Raw genomic sequence first — 13,364 nt, 5'->3', positions numbered from 1 at the left:
GGGTACACGTAGCGCCCGTTTCCAACTGGTCCACTATTATGTTCTCCATAGGGCGTACCTGACCCCGGTTAAGATCAGGCGTTATTTTGCCACGGCTTCGGCAGAATGCCCTAGGTGCCCGGCTCAGGAGGCGGACCTCCTACACATGTTATGGGCCTGTCCAGGATTGACGTCCTACTGGCAGGAGGTGGCGGCGACTTTGGAAGAGGTGACGGGGAGGCACTTATCGTTCGATGCGGCGGTGGGGCTATTGCACTGGTTCCCCCATACCCCCCGGAATAAAATCACCAGTAAATTTATCGACCTGGGGCTCCTACTTGCTAAACGAGAGGTGACCAGGAACTGGAAGGCACGTGCTGGTCCTGCGGGCGGCAGATGGCACAGTGAACTTTTGAAATGGGCGGCGGGGGAGAGCGCGCTGCGATATCAGTTGGCTTGGAGGCAAAGCAATGAGAAGGCGCAGGAGGCCGCGTTAGAATGGGAAACGCTGGTGCAAGCCCTCAGGGATTATTGTGCCCCCAGCGACTCCGAAAGCGAAGAAGCAACTAGACCCGAGTCCCGTTAGACACTAGCATTAACAGCACTATTACCTTCCCCGTGGGTCAAGCAGTGGATCCTAAAGTGATAAGCTCCCTGGCGCTGATGGTGGGGGGGGGGGGAGGGGGGAGTTTCACAATGACTGGAAGTTTGAGGGGGGGGTACCTTTTGGGGGTTGGGGTTTGTTTAGAAAAGCAGAGGACGGACAGTGTATTATCCGGACCAGCTCCCGCATCCTACTGACCCCAGCTACATTCGCCGCCCAACCCCAGGGATATGGGCTGCTTGGCTGTATAGCAATGCTATGGAAGGGGGTCGGTGGGCTATATCTGGTAAAAGTTGGCTATAATATGATGCTGGTCGTTACTGTATTGTTGTACTGATTCCTGCAATAAAAATATATTAAAAAAAAAAAAAAAATGATAACTGCTTCATAAACAGACGATATCTTTGTTTAGTCATTAGTGTTAAGTGTGTCTGAAACTACAGTGCCCTTCTGTTTTTTTTTCTTCAGGCTCTACAGAGTTTTGTGTGTTGTTCTTTTGAGCGACAATTATTCCAGAGGTTTCAGGTTCACTTGTTTTGTCCTGCAGTGAGTTAACAGCTTTAGAGAGTTCATGTTTATTTGCTATGTCCTGCTGTTCGTCAACTGCTTCAGAGACGTCAGCCTCATTTGTTATATTTCAGTAGATCCTGGACCTGCCCGGCCGCGCCCAAAATGGCGCCGGTGTAAATGGGACTCGTAACTGCTTGTTGTGTACTGGTTGCCCAACCTTGATATCACGAGATACATATGCAGTTTTGAAGCACATGGCGGAGGCTTGTCTGCTGTAGTGGGGCGCCCCTTTATCGTTTCAGTCGCCATTCCGCCCGCTTTTGCTACACTGTGCCTTTTCCGCCATTCAGCTGTTTAGCGCCCGCTCTTACGGCTACAGCGTCTCGCTCACCATGTAGTTGAGTTGCTCCCACTCTTGCGGTGCAGCGATAGGCGGCTTCCACAGGACTCTTAAAATGGCGGTCGGCTCTTCGGATTTGGGCCTGGTCCAGTAAAATGGCCCTGGGACACCTTGGAACTCGGACGCTTGTCTGCCAGGGCTTGGGTTCCATTCTCGAAAGCGTCCCCTCAGCCTTGAAGATTGTACAAAAGTCTTGGGGGCCGTCGACTCCCGCAGGCTTCCGGTGGGGAGCGGCTGCCATGATTGCTTGCGGAATGGCCACGACGGAGCTACGAGATGGTGGTGCTCTCATGGTGACGCCAGCTTCAGTCTGAAACATCCAGAAACAAGGTGGGGCTTTCATCGTTTGGGAAAAAAAATGTTTTAATCCAATGAAAAGTGTTATTTTTAGGTCACATGACCTAGTCTTACATAATTAGGAAAAGAAAAGTAAAATGAACCAATGAAAAGTTTTATTAACAAGTCACATGACCTGTTATGCTTACGTTACGCGCTGCGCGGCGCGCTCTGGATCGTTTCCGGGAAGCTGCGCCTTGCGCACCGGAGCACTTCCGGGTGCGCTAACGCGTCGCGTCATATGACGCATTACGCGACAATGCAGGTCCAGAATATAGTCAAAATGTCTCCACCAACCAGCGGTCGGAATACAACCGCTTTCAGCAGTCCAAAAAGTTCAGTTAAATCTTAAGAGCGGGAGCAACTCAACTACATGGTGAGCGAGACGTTGTAGTCGCAAGAGCGGGCGGTAAACAGCTGAATGGCGGAAGAGGCACAGAGTACCAAAAGCGGGCGGAATGGCAACTAAAACGGTAAAGGGGCGCCCCACGACAGCGTGTCTTCAGGTCAATCGGATTGTGGGACAAGGTCCAGAATGGAAGATTCTTCAAAAGGGAAAAAATTCCGCCGGGAGCCGGCCGCCTATGCCGGGGGCGATCTCAGGCCTCACCAGGGCAACACGACTTGGGGAGGGGGCAGGAGCCAAGCGCCCCCTCTCAGTCCGCGCCATCTCACCGCCCCTCGGGGGCCTCCGTCAAGCGGTTTAGGGAGGCACCGTATCACATTGTTTTCCAATGCAGTCAGGTCCACAAATGGACCCCACTTACTTTGAATAGTGAAGCTGCAGCAGGTGCAAATAAGGTTTAAACAGTGTTACAAGAGCTGCTTAGAACTCTGAAGTATGGCACTCAACAACCAGGACTTATGCCATTTATGTAAGGCAGTGACATGGAAGCAACTCAGGGACAAAAAGCATGAACGAACATTCACGTATGAAAATCTTATTTGGAGAAGGGGTAGAATCCAAACGCCCCCTGCCAGTTCGCGCCACTACACCGTATGTGGAAAATCTGAAGCCATCATTCTACAAACTCTCAACGCTTGTTATCAGTGCATGAGTTTCATGCTCGATCGATTGAGCTAGCCGGATCGGGCAATAAAAAGTATGAAATAGTTATGTAAATAGTTATTTAATAAAATGTTTTACTCTGTTTCTTTGCTGGTGTGTTGTGTATATTTATAATATTTGCATAGGGTTTGTCGTTATTTTGGGCGGTGTGGGTGGCGGAGTCGAGCTGTTTTGCAGCCCTCATGGTGTGGAGCTCAGTTCATTTCACTATTTTCGTATTTCTCATGAAGGGTTATTCCTAATGTTTGTATTTTACCGAGGTCAAAAAGAGATCGAATTAGTGGTCTACTGATTTTGCTCGATTAATTTTATTTTTTTACACGATTTTTCACTATCTGCAAAGACTAAACAGAGTATTGCAACTTTGTGCTTGTTTGTAAATAGAGAATGATCCAAAGAGAACCAATTGTAAAACAGTAAATGCTTGGATAATAATCAATCAAATGGAGAGACAAGCAGGTACGACGGATTACAACAGGGGTAAAGGTCTGCGTTAACTACCGTTCACTATCTGCAAAGAGAGAGTACTACTAAGAGAAAAGAGGGGAGTGGGGGGGGCAGCGTTCAAAGCACATCAGCGTGCATAAACACGAAAACGTTTTTACCTATCACGTACTTGACATTTGACAGCTTTTGATATTTGCTATTAAAAAACCATTGAAATTCACAGAAAAAACCATAGGTTATAGTCCATATATAGTTAGGAATTTGCATTTACAAAACCTTGAAAATTCAATGAAAAAACCATTGGTTTTAGGCCATATATAGTTAGGGATTTGCATTTAGAAAACCTTATTTTACTCGCATAAAACCATTGAAATTCCATATATAGTTATAAGCGCTAACTATATATCGCGCACCCGCAATCCACTGCTGATGATGTCACATATTACATCATTCATGACATGGTTAGTGACATCACTGATGACATCACTGATGACATCTCAAATGACATCACTGATGACATCACTGATAACATCTCATTTGACATGACTGATCACATCACTGATGATATCATTCATGTGATAATACCATGAACCTCTTCAGACTCTAATATAACCTTAGATACAATCAGTGTAAACAGACAGTCACTCATCCATGGAGTTACTCACACACCTAGTCAGTTATGCCAAAAATCAATCACACCTCCATTTTCTCAACTATACAGTTATACACACCTTACTTATTCAAACATATACTAACACATATTTACTTTACTCTCTTATACAATCTCTGATACATGTTCACAATGATCCATACAGCCACTCACACATTCACTGGCTCTTATGCACAGTTATTTATAGATGTCAACTCTCACATGTACTGTGTTTTACATATGTACTTAATTTGACATGTAGCACTGAGATATCCATTCACTCACTAATACACTCATGCACAGTCAACCGCCCATACAGCTGTTTCCACATGCACTTTTGAATCTATACATATAGTGAATCAACTACTCACACATCTATGTACAGAGTCACACACCTCCCAGCCACCCATACACACACACTCAGTTTCCCATACAAATACTTGGACAACCAATCAATAACCCATACAGTTACTCATATAGCTACTGATCAACATATGCAGCAGTTTGTAGAACAACAGATATAATGATGCACAAATTAAAACAGTTTAGTCACTAACCCATGCACTCAGTGAGACACATTTAATCACTCACTCATACAGTCAGTCATGCACCTACTAAATCCTTCATCCAGACACTTATATATCCACTCATTCTTCAATATGTAAAACATATTTTAACTTTACAGAAACAAACAGTCACTGGATGTTGTAATCAGTGATGTCATCAGTGATGTCATTTGAGATGTCATCAGTGATGTCATCAGTGATGTCACTAACCATGTCATGAATGATGTAATATGTGACATCATCAGCAGTGGATTGCGGGTGCGCGATATATAGTTAGCGCTTATAACTATATATGGAATTTCAATGGTTTTATGCGAGTAAAATAAGGTTTTCTAAATGCAAATCCCTAACTATAAATGGCCTAAATATATATATATATATATATATTACCTACTGGCTATCGCCAGTAGGTATATATAGTTAGGATTAATTCCCTATGGCATTTCTGAAAATTCTATGTCTAATAACTTTGGCGTTTGTGGACGGAATCGGCTGAAATTTTCAGGAAAATGGCACATTTTGTTTCTGAGCAGCCCCTGAAAATTTGGTGGGGTTTTGTCAAGGGGGGGCTGAGAAAAAAGGGGGGTCCCAAAACGCGTTTTTTATATTGAGTTTTCCATAGGGCGGTTGGACTCACTTTTAGCTCGAACGGCTGAATGGATTTGCACGAAACTTGGCAAAATTGTAGGGACTGTTAGCCCGATGTGCCTTTGCTAGGTCTCAATATATGTGCTTCAGTGAATTTTGAGAAATTAACGTTTAAATCAAGATATATATCTGTAACAGCGCTCCGGGCAGCGATCCGGTTCGCTTACTTTTCGCGTTTCGGAACTTTGCGCGCAGAAAGCTGATTGGCTCTCCGGTGTCTGTCAACATTCTAAACAGTCCGGAGCGGCCGCCATCTTGTCTCTCGGTAGGATCGAGAGAGAAGAAGAGGTGAAAAACGAAAGGGGAATTTAATGAAAGGGGGCAAGGTATCCCCCTCTTGACCCCCTAGGAATGTTGTTGGGGTTATTAAAGGGTCCCGTGGGGAAAAGAAAAAAAAAATGATTTTTCACGGTAGAAGCGCTTTACGGGCCGCGAACTGGGCCGCAAACTGGTAGCGAAACGGGAATTCGCCATTTTGTGCTTCGTTAATTAAATTATTAGGTATAAGGGGGTGCGGGAGACGTATCCTAATCCCCTATGTTTCCTGAGGGTGGCTGAGGAGGCTGATATATGTTGATACATCTCTTCCAGCGGCTGTGCGTGAGCTTTTTTTTTTTTTGCTGCGTGACAGTCCGGAGCGGCCGCCATCTTGTCTCTCGGTAGGATCGAGAGAGAAGAAGAGGTGAAAAACGAAAGGGGAATTTAATGAAAGGGGGCAAGGTATCCCCCTCTTGACCCCCTAGGAATGTTGTTGGGGTTATTAAAGGGTCCCGTGGGGAAAATAAAAAAAAAATGATTTTTCACGGTAGAAGCGCTTCACGGGCCGCGAACTGGGCCGCAAACTGGTAGCGAAACGGGAATTCGCCATTTTGTGCTTCGTTTTAATTGTTTAGAGACAAAAATTATCGCCGCACATCGGCCACAATGCATGAGTATCGTTGAAAAGTCAGCGATATTCATGCATTATCCAGCAAATGCTCTTAGCCATGTTATCCACCTCCCATTGGATAACATGGCTAAGAACTGCTCAGGGCAGGTGTTAGATTTTGGAGATATTCGCGCTTAGCGCGAATATCTCCAAAAGTTGGTAATAGAAGATAGCGATGTTAGGGACTGTTTCCAGTCGCTAACATCTTGGCACGCCACTTTGCATGTCATTAGTGATAAGTATCACTGACATGCAAAGCGGGGCCCAAGATGGTCGCTATCTCCTTTTAGCTGTCACTAACTGGTGTTAGCGACAGCTTGGTAATAGGGAGATATTTTTATCTCCGCTTTCTTGGCTTTTAAAGCCAAAAAAGCGGAGATAAACCCCCTTGATAATATGCCCCACGATTCCTTGGGGGTTTCAGCTGACAGGGCTTGGTATTGTGTTACATGTTAATTTTTCCAGGAAACGTCAGAGGGTCGATGCAGGGGTTCTAGAAGAGGTGATAAACCATTTAAGCCTCATGAACAAGCGCATGGTCTTTTAAAGATTTGTGAAGTACTCGGGGCGGCGGTGTGTGTGTGTCCTCTTTCAGGAGCGGGCGGGGGGGGCACTGCCAGCAACTTGCCAGGTCAGGTAGTGTTCAACACGTGCATCACCCTTTCTCTGCCTGCTATTGCACTCCATGCTTCGGAAAGGTAAGAAAAAGAACGTGCATTTGAGTTTGAAATGTCCGATCCTGCAGCAGCACACTTCCAAAGCCCACACATGACAATAACCCGATTCAAGGCCCCATTCACCCGTTTTTAAAAAAATAGATAACACTCCAACAAAGTAAGATTATAAAACTTTATTAACTATTAACTATAACGAACGGAACAAAAACTAAAAACATTTAAACATTTTTCAACACAAAAAGCAACAATGGTTAGAAGCTGTCTTTTGTGCGAATAGTCCCAAGGCAGCACAACGTGCAGAGTTCTGGACGGCACCCAGGTGATGTCGCCTGGGTGCCGCACTGGTTTTGGGATCCTACAATGCAGCACAGAAAAACAGCGTGGGGCGTCCCGGGTGGTGCGGGGGGAGGCCTCGTCAGTAGCGGTCTGTTGTGCGAATAGTCCCAAGGCAGCAGAACGCGTTGAGATGTTGATGGGACTGTGTCCAGTGTCACATGGCTGACACAACATGTACGACAGGCACCCAGGTGATGTCCAGTAAACTGCCGCACTGGTTTTGGTATCCTACAATGCTGCTCCGAAAATTGGCGTGCGGCGGCCCAGGGGTGGGGGAGGCGGCGTGAATGGGCCTCCCCAGGTGGCGGCCATCTAGCTGAGTTGCGCTCGCTCTTGCGGCTACAGCGTCTCGCTCACCATGTTGTTGAGTTGCTTCCACTCTTGCAGTGCAGCGATAGGCGGCTGCCACATGGCTCTTAAAATGGCGGACGGCTCCTCGGTTTTGGGCCTGGTCCACTGAAATGGCCCTGGGACACCTTGGAACTCGGACGCTTGCCTGCTAGGGCTTGGGCTCCATTCTCGAAAAGCGTCCCCTCAGCCGTGAAGATTCTACAAAAGTCTTGGGGGCCCCCGACTCCCGCAGGCTTCCGGTGGGGAGCGGCTGCCATGATTGCTCGCGGAATGACCATGACGGAGCCACGAGATGGTGGTGCTCTCATGCTGACGCCAGCTTCAGTCTGAATGATCCAGAAACAAGGTGGGGCTTTCATCGTTTGGGAAAAAAAAATGTTCTAAACCAATGAAAAGTGTTATTTTCAGGTCATATGACCAAGCCTTCCATCTTTAGGAAACCAAAAGTAAAATGAACCAATGAAAAGTTTTATAAACAAGTCACATGACCTGTTATGCGGCATAGGGCTACAAAAAGCGTAGAAAATCCGTTGGCACGTGAGGCGGCGTCAGTAGCGGACCGATGTGCGAATAGGCCGAAGGCAGCACAACGCGCCGAGATCCGGATGGCACCGAGGTGGTGTCCAGCAAATTGCTGCACTGGTGTGGCCATCCTACAATGCTGCGCCGAAAGACGGCGTGTCCAGCTGAGTTGCGGTCACTGTTGCGGTACAGTGACTCGAACGCGCCGAGATCCGGATGGCACCGAGGTGGTGTCCAGCAAATTGCCGCACTGGTGTGGCCATCCTACAATGCTGCGCCGAAAGACGGCGTGTCCAGCTGAGTTGCGGTCACTGTTGCGGTACAGTGAGTCGAACGCGCCGAGATCTGGATGGCCCCGATGTTGTGTCCAGCAAGTTGCCGCACTGGTGTGGCCATCCTACAATGCTGCGCCGAAAGTCGGCGTGGGGTGCCCCGTTGGCTTATGAGGTGATGTCAGTAGTGGACCGATGTGTGAATAGGTCGGAACCAGCACAAGGCGCCAAGATCCGAATGGCAAGTCCTGGATGTTGAGTGCCTCAGTTGAGAGTTCTGAGCAGTGCTTGTAAGACTATCTGAAGTTTATTATAAGAATCAGAGTAAGTTGAAGACTGTCTGAAGCTTATTTGCACCTTTTGCAGCTTCACTATTGCCCAAGGTGGTGTCCAGCGGATTTTTTTTCCTTTTCCTTTCTGCTTCTTTTCCTACAATCCGTTTCATCTGAAGACACGACCAGGTCCCTGAATGTGTGTAGGGGGACGCTATTGAGTGAATGAAAATGGCGGCTTGACACAAAGCTGACTCAAGCGTTACTGTTGATGCTATACAGACAAAAATTGGTTTTCAGTTTGTACATTCTTCAGGTTTTTTTTTCCATCCAAGTCTGATTGAGAGTTTGTAGAAAAATGGCTTCAGATTTTCCACATACTACTCTTCAACATTCTTCCTAAATGTAACAATGTGAAACTCACTAGGAGAACGGCTGTTTCTGTTTCCTTTCAAAATGCTGCCAACAATATTTTCTGAATGGAAGACACCATCTTGTAGCATAAAGGGCCGAAAGGGGTTCTGGTCTGGCCGATGGTTGGTGGAGACATTTTGACTATATCTTGGACCTGCCCGGCCTCGCCCAAAATGGCGCCGGTATAAATGGGACTCGTAACTCCTGCCCGCAAATGTATATCTAGAAAATGTTATTATAAGTGGCCCTGTCCTATTTTAATTACAAAATGTATGTCCACCGATTCCGCAACTGTTAGACACCTTAGTTCTTGCAACCTAATGGCCCGCTCGTTACGTTCCTCTACAGTGTAAATGTGTCCTCATCATATATGATTTCAGTTTGCTCCGTGGCCGGCCCACGTGGTTATAGGCCCGTATTTGTATACTGACATTTTCACAATAAAGGTTTTTAAAACAAAACACGGTAGTAGTATTTACATTGGTAAAGTTTTTACTTTTAGTCACTGTTTTCGAATCAGTAAAAGGCAAGTGAAATAAAGCAGTCCAATTACATGACGGATAAAAGGTATAATATGTAGGAACGCAGTAAAGATAAATGGTCAAGGGCAGTGTTGTTTTTCATGTCTGCAACATAAAGTGATCGATAAGAATCTGATAATCAGGCGTATCGGCGACTAAGACAGCAGGCCGAATCTCTTTTACTCAACGGCTCCGTCATGGAAGGAAGAAACGCCCTTTTTCTCGAAAAAGGAATATATTTTACTTACAAGACAGTTGTAAATTTTCCGGGAAAGTACATTAGCCTGGAATATTATAACATATGTTTTGAAAAAAAAATATTGTTCGAAAACAATAAAAAGCGTAATTTTTAGGTCATATGACCAAGCTTTTCATCATTAAATTAACAAAAGTAAAATGAACCAATGAAAAGTTTTATTAACAAGTCACATGACCTGTTATGCTTACGTTACGCGCTGCGCGCCGCGCCTCGGATCACTTCCGGGTGCGCTAACGCGGCGTGTCATATAACGCATTACGCGACAACGTAGGTCAAGAATATAGTCAAAATGTCTCCACCAACCAGCGTTCAGAACACAACCCCTTTCAGCAGTCCAAAAAGTTCTGTTAAATGACAACAGAGGGGACAGGCAACAAGAACCATCAGTCAAAGAGGGGAGGGCAAGTTCTTCTCTTCCGGGTCATGTTGGGGCGCTACCGGAACTGATCGAATTGGTAGTCTACAGTGTTTCTGGATGTTTCAGACTAAAGCTGGCGTCAGCATGAGACCACTACCATCTCGTAGCTCCGTCGTGGCCATTCCACGAGCAATCATGGCAGCCGCTCCCCACCAGAAGCCTGCGGGAGTCGGAGGCCCCCAAGACTTTTGTAGAATCTTCACGGCTGAGGGGACGCTTTTCGAGAATGGGACCCAAGCCCTATCAGGGAAGCGTCCGAGTTCCAAGGTGTCCCAGGGCCATTTTAGTGGACCAGGCCCAAAACCGAAGAGCCGGCCGCCATTTTGAGAGTCCTGTGGCAGCCGCCTATCGCTGCACCGCAAGAGCGGGAGCAACTCAACTACATGATGAGCGAGACGCTGTAGTCGCAAGAGCGGGCGGTAAACAGCTGAATGGCGGAAGAGGCACAGTGTAGCAAAAGCGGGCGGAATGGCAACTAAAACGGTAAAGGGGCGCCCCACTACAGCTTGTCTTCAGGTCAAACGGATTGTGGGACAAGGTCCAGAATTGAAGAGTCATCAAAAGGCAAAAAGTTCCGCCGGACCCCGGGAGCTGGCCGCCTATGTCGGGGGCGATCTCAGGCTACACCAGTGCTATAAGACTTGGGGAGGGTGTCGGAGCCAAGCGTCTTCTCCGAGTCCATGGCCATCACACCGCCCCTCAGGGGCCTCCGTCAAGCTGTTTAGGAAGCTAACATATCACATTGTTTTCTTATGCAGTCAGGTCCACAAACGACACTCACTTACTTTGAGAATAGTGAAGCTGCAGTAGGTGGAAATAAGCTTCAGACAGTATAACAAGCACTGCTCAGAACTCTTAACTATGGCACCCAACATCCAGAACTTATGCTATTTGAGAATGGCAGTGACATCGAAGCATCTCAGGGACCAAAACTATTAACGTACTTTCACGTATGAAAATCTTACTTGGGTAGGGGGCAGGAGGGAAGCGCCCCCTCCCAGTCAGCGCCACCACACCGTATGTTGAAAATTTGAAGCCATCGTTCTACAAAGTCAACCAAACTTGGATTGAAAAATCTAGAAAAATGTACAAACTGAAAACCAGTTTTGGTCTGCATAGCATCAGTAGCAACGCTTGAGTCAGCTTTGTGTCAAGGCGCCATTTTGATTCAACAAAGCACAGGCATTGAAAAAGGCCCAAAGTCAGAACTCTAAACTATGGCACCCAACATCCAGGAGCTTGCCATCCGGATCTTGGAGCCTTGTGCTGCTTTTGATCTATTCACACATCGGTCCACTACTGATATCATCTTATAAACCAACGTTATGTAAATAGTTTTTTAATAAAATGTTTTACCCTGTTTCTTTGCTGGTGTGTTGTCTATATTTTTAATATTTGCATAGGGTTTGTCGTTATTTTGTGCGGGATGGGTGATGGAGCCGAGCTGTCTTGCAGCCCTCATGGTGTGGAGCTCAGTTCATCTCACTATTTTCGTATTTCTCATGAAGGGTTGTTCCTAATATTTCTATTTTAGCGAGGTCAAAAAGAGATCCAATTAGTGGCCTACTGATTTTGCTCGATTACTTTTATTTTTTTTACACGATTTTTCACTATCTGCAAAGACTAAACAGAGTATTGCGACTTTGTGCTTGTTTGTAAATAGAGAATGAACCAAAGAGAACCAATTCTAAAACAGTAAATGCTTGGACAACAATCAATCAAATGGAGAGACAAGCAGGCACGACGGATTAAAAAGGGGGGAAAGGCTTGCGTTAACTACCGTTCACTATCTGCAAAGAGAGAGTACTACTAAGACAAAAGAGGGGAGGGGGGGGTGCAGCGTTCAAAGCACATCAGCGTGCATAAATACGAAAAAAATTTCATCTATCACGTACTTGACATTTTAAAGCTTTTCATATTTGCTATTAAAAAACCAATGAAATTCACAGAAAAAACCATAGGTTATAGTGGATATATAGTTAGGAATTTGCATTTACAAAACCTTGAAAATTCAATGAAAAAACGATTGGTTTTAGGCCATATATAGTTAGGGATTTGCATTTACAAAACCTTATTTTACTCGCATAAAACCATTGAAATTCCATATATAGTTATAAGCGCTAACTATATATCGCGCACCCGCAATCCACTGCTGATGATGTCACATATTACATCATTCATGACATGGTTAGTGACATCACTGATGACATCACTGATGACATCTCAAATGGCATCACTGATGACATCACTGAAAACATCTCATTTGACATGACTGATAACATCACTGATGATATCATTCATGTGATAATACGATGAACCTCTTCAGACTCTAATATAACCTTAGATACAATCAGTGTAAACAGACACTCACAGACTGTCACTCATCCATGGAGTTACTCACACACCTAGTCAGTCATGCAAAGAATTAATCACACCTCCATTTCCTCAACTATACAGTTAGACAAAATTTACTTATTCAAACATATACTAACACATATTTACTCTATTATACAATCCCTGATACAAGTTCACAATGATCCATACAGCCACTCACACATTCACTGGCTCTTATGCACAGTTATTTATATATGTCAACTCTCACATGTACTGTGTTTTACATATGTACTTACTTTGACATGTAGCACTGAGATATCCATTCACTCTCCAATGCACTCATGCACACAGTCAACCGCCCATACAGCTGTTTCCACATGCACTTTTGAAACCATACATCTAGTGAATCAACTGCTCACACATCTATGCACAGAGTCATACACCTCCCAGCCACCTACACACACACTCAGTATCCCATACAAATACTTGGGCAACCAATCAATAACCCATATAGTTACTCATATAGCTACTTATCAACACATGCAACAGTTTACAGAACAACAGACATAATGATGTACAAATTAAGACAGTTTAGACACTAACCCATGCACTCAGTGAGACACATTTAATCACTCACTCATACAGTCAGTCATGCACCTACTAAATCCTTCATCCAGACACTTATATATCCACTCATTCTTCAATATGTAAGAGATATTTTAACTTTACAGAAACATACAGTCACTGCATGTTGTCATCAGTGATGTCATCAGTGATGTCATTTGAGATGTCATCAGTGATGTCATCAGTGATGTCACTAACCATGTCATGAATGATGTAATATGTGACATC

The sequence above is a fragment of the Lissotriton vulgaris genome, chromosome 5, assembly GCF_964263255.1.
Source record: "Lissotriton vulgaris chromosome 5, aLisVul1.2, whole genome shotgun sequence".
Classification (NCBI taxonomy): domain Eukaryota; kingdom Metazoa; phylum Chordata; class Amphibia; order Caudata; family Salamandridae; genus Lissotriton; species Lissotriton vulgaris.
This window is presented reverse-complemented; position numbering follows the sequence as displayed.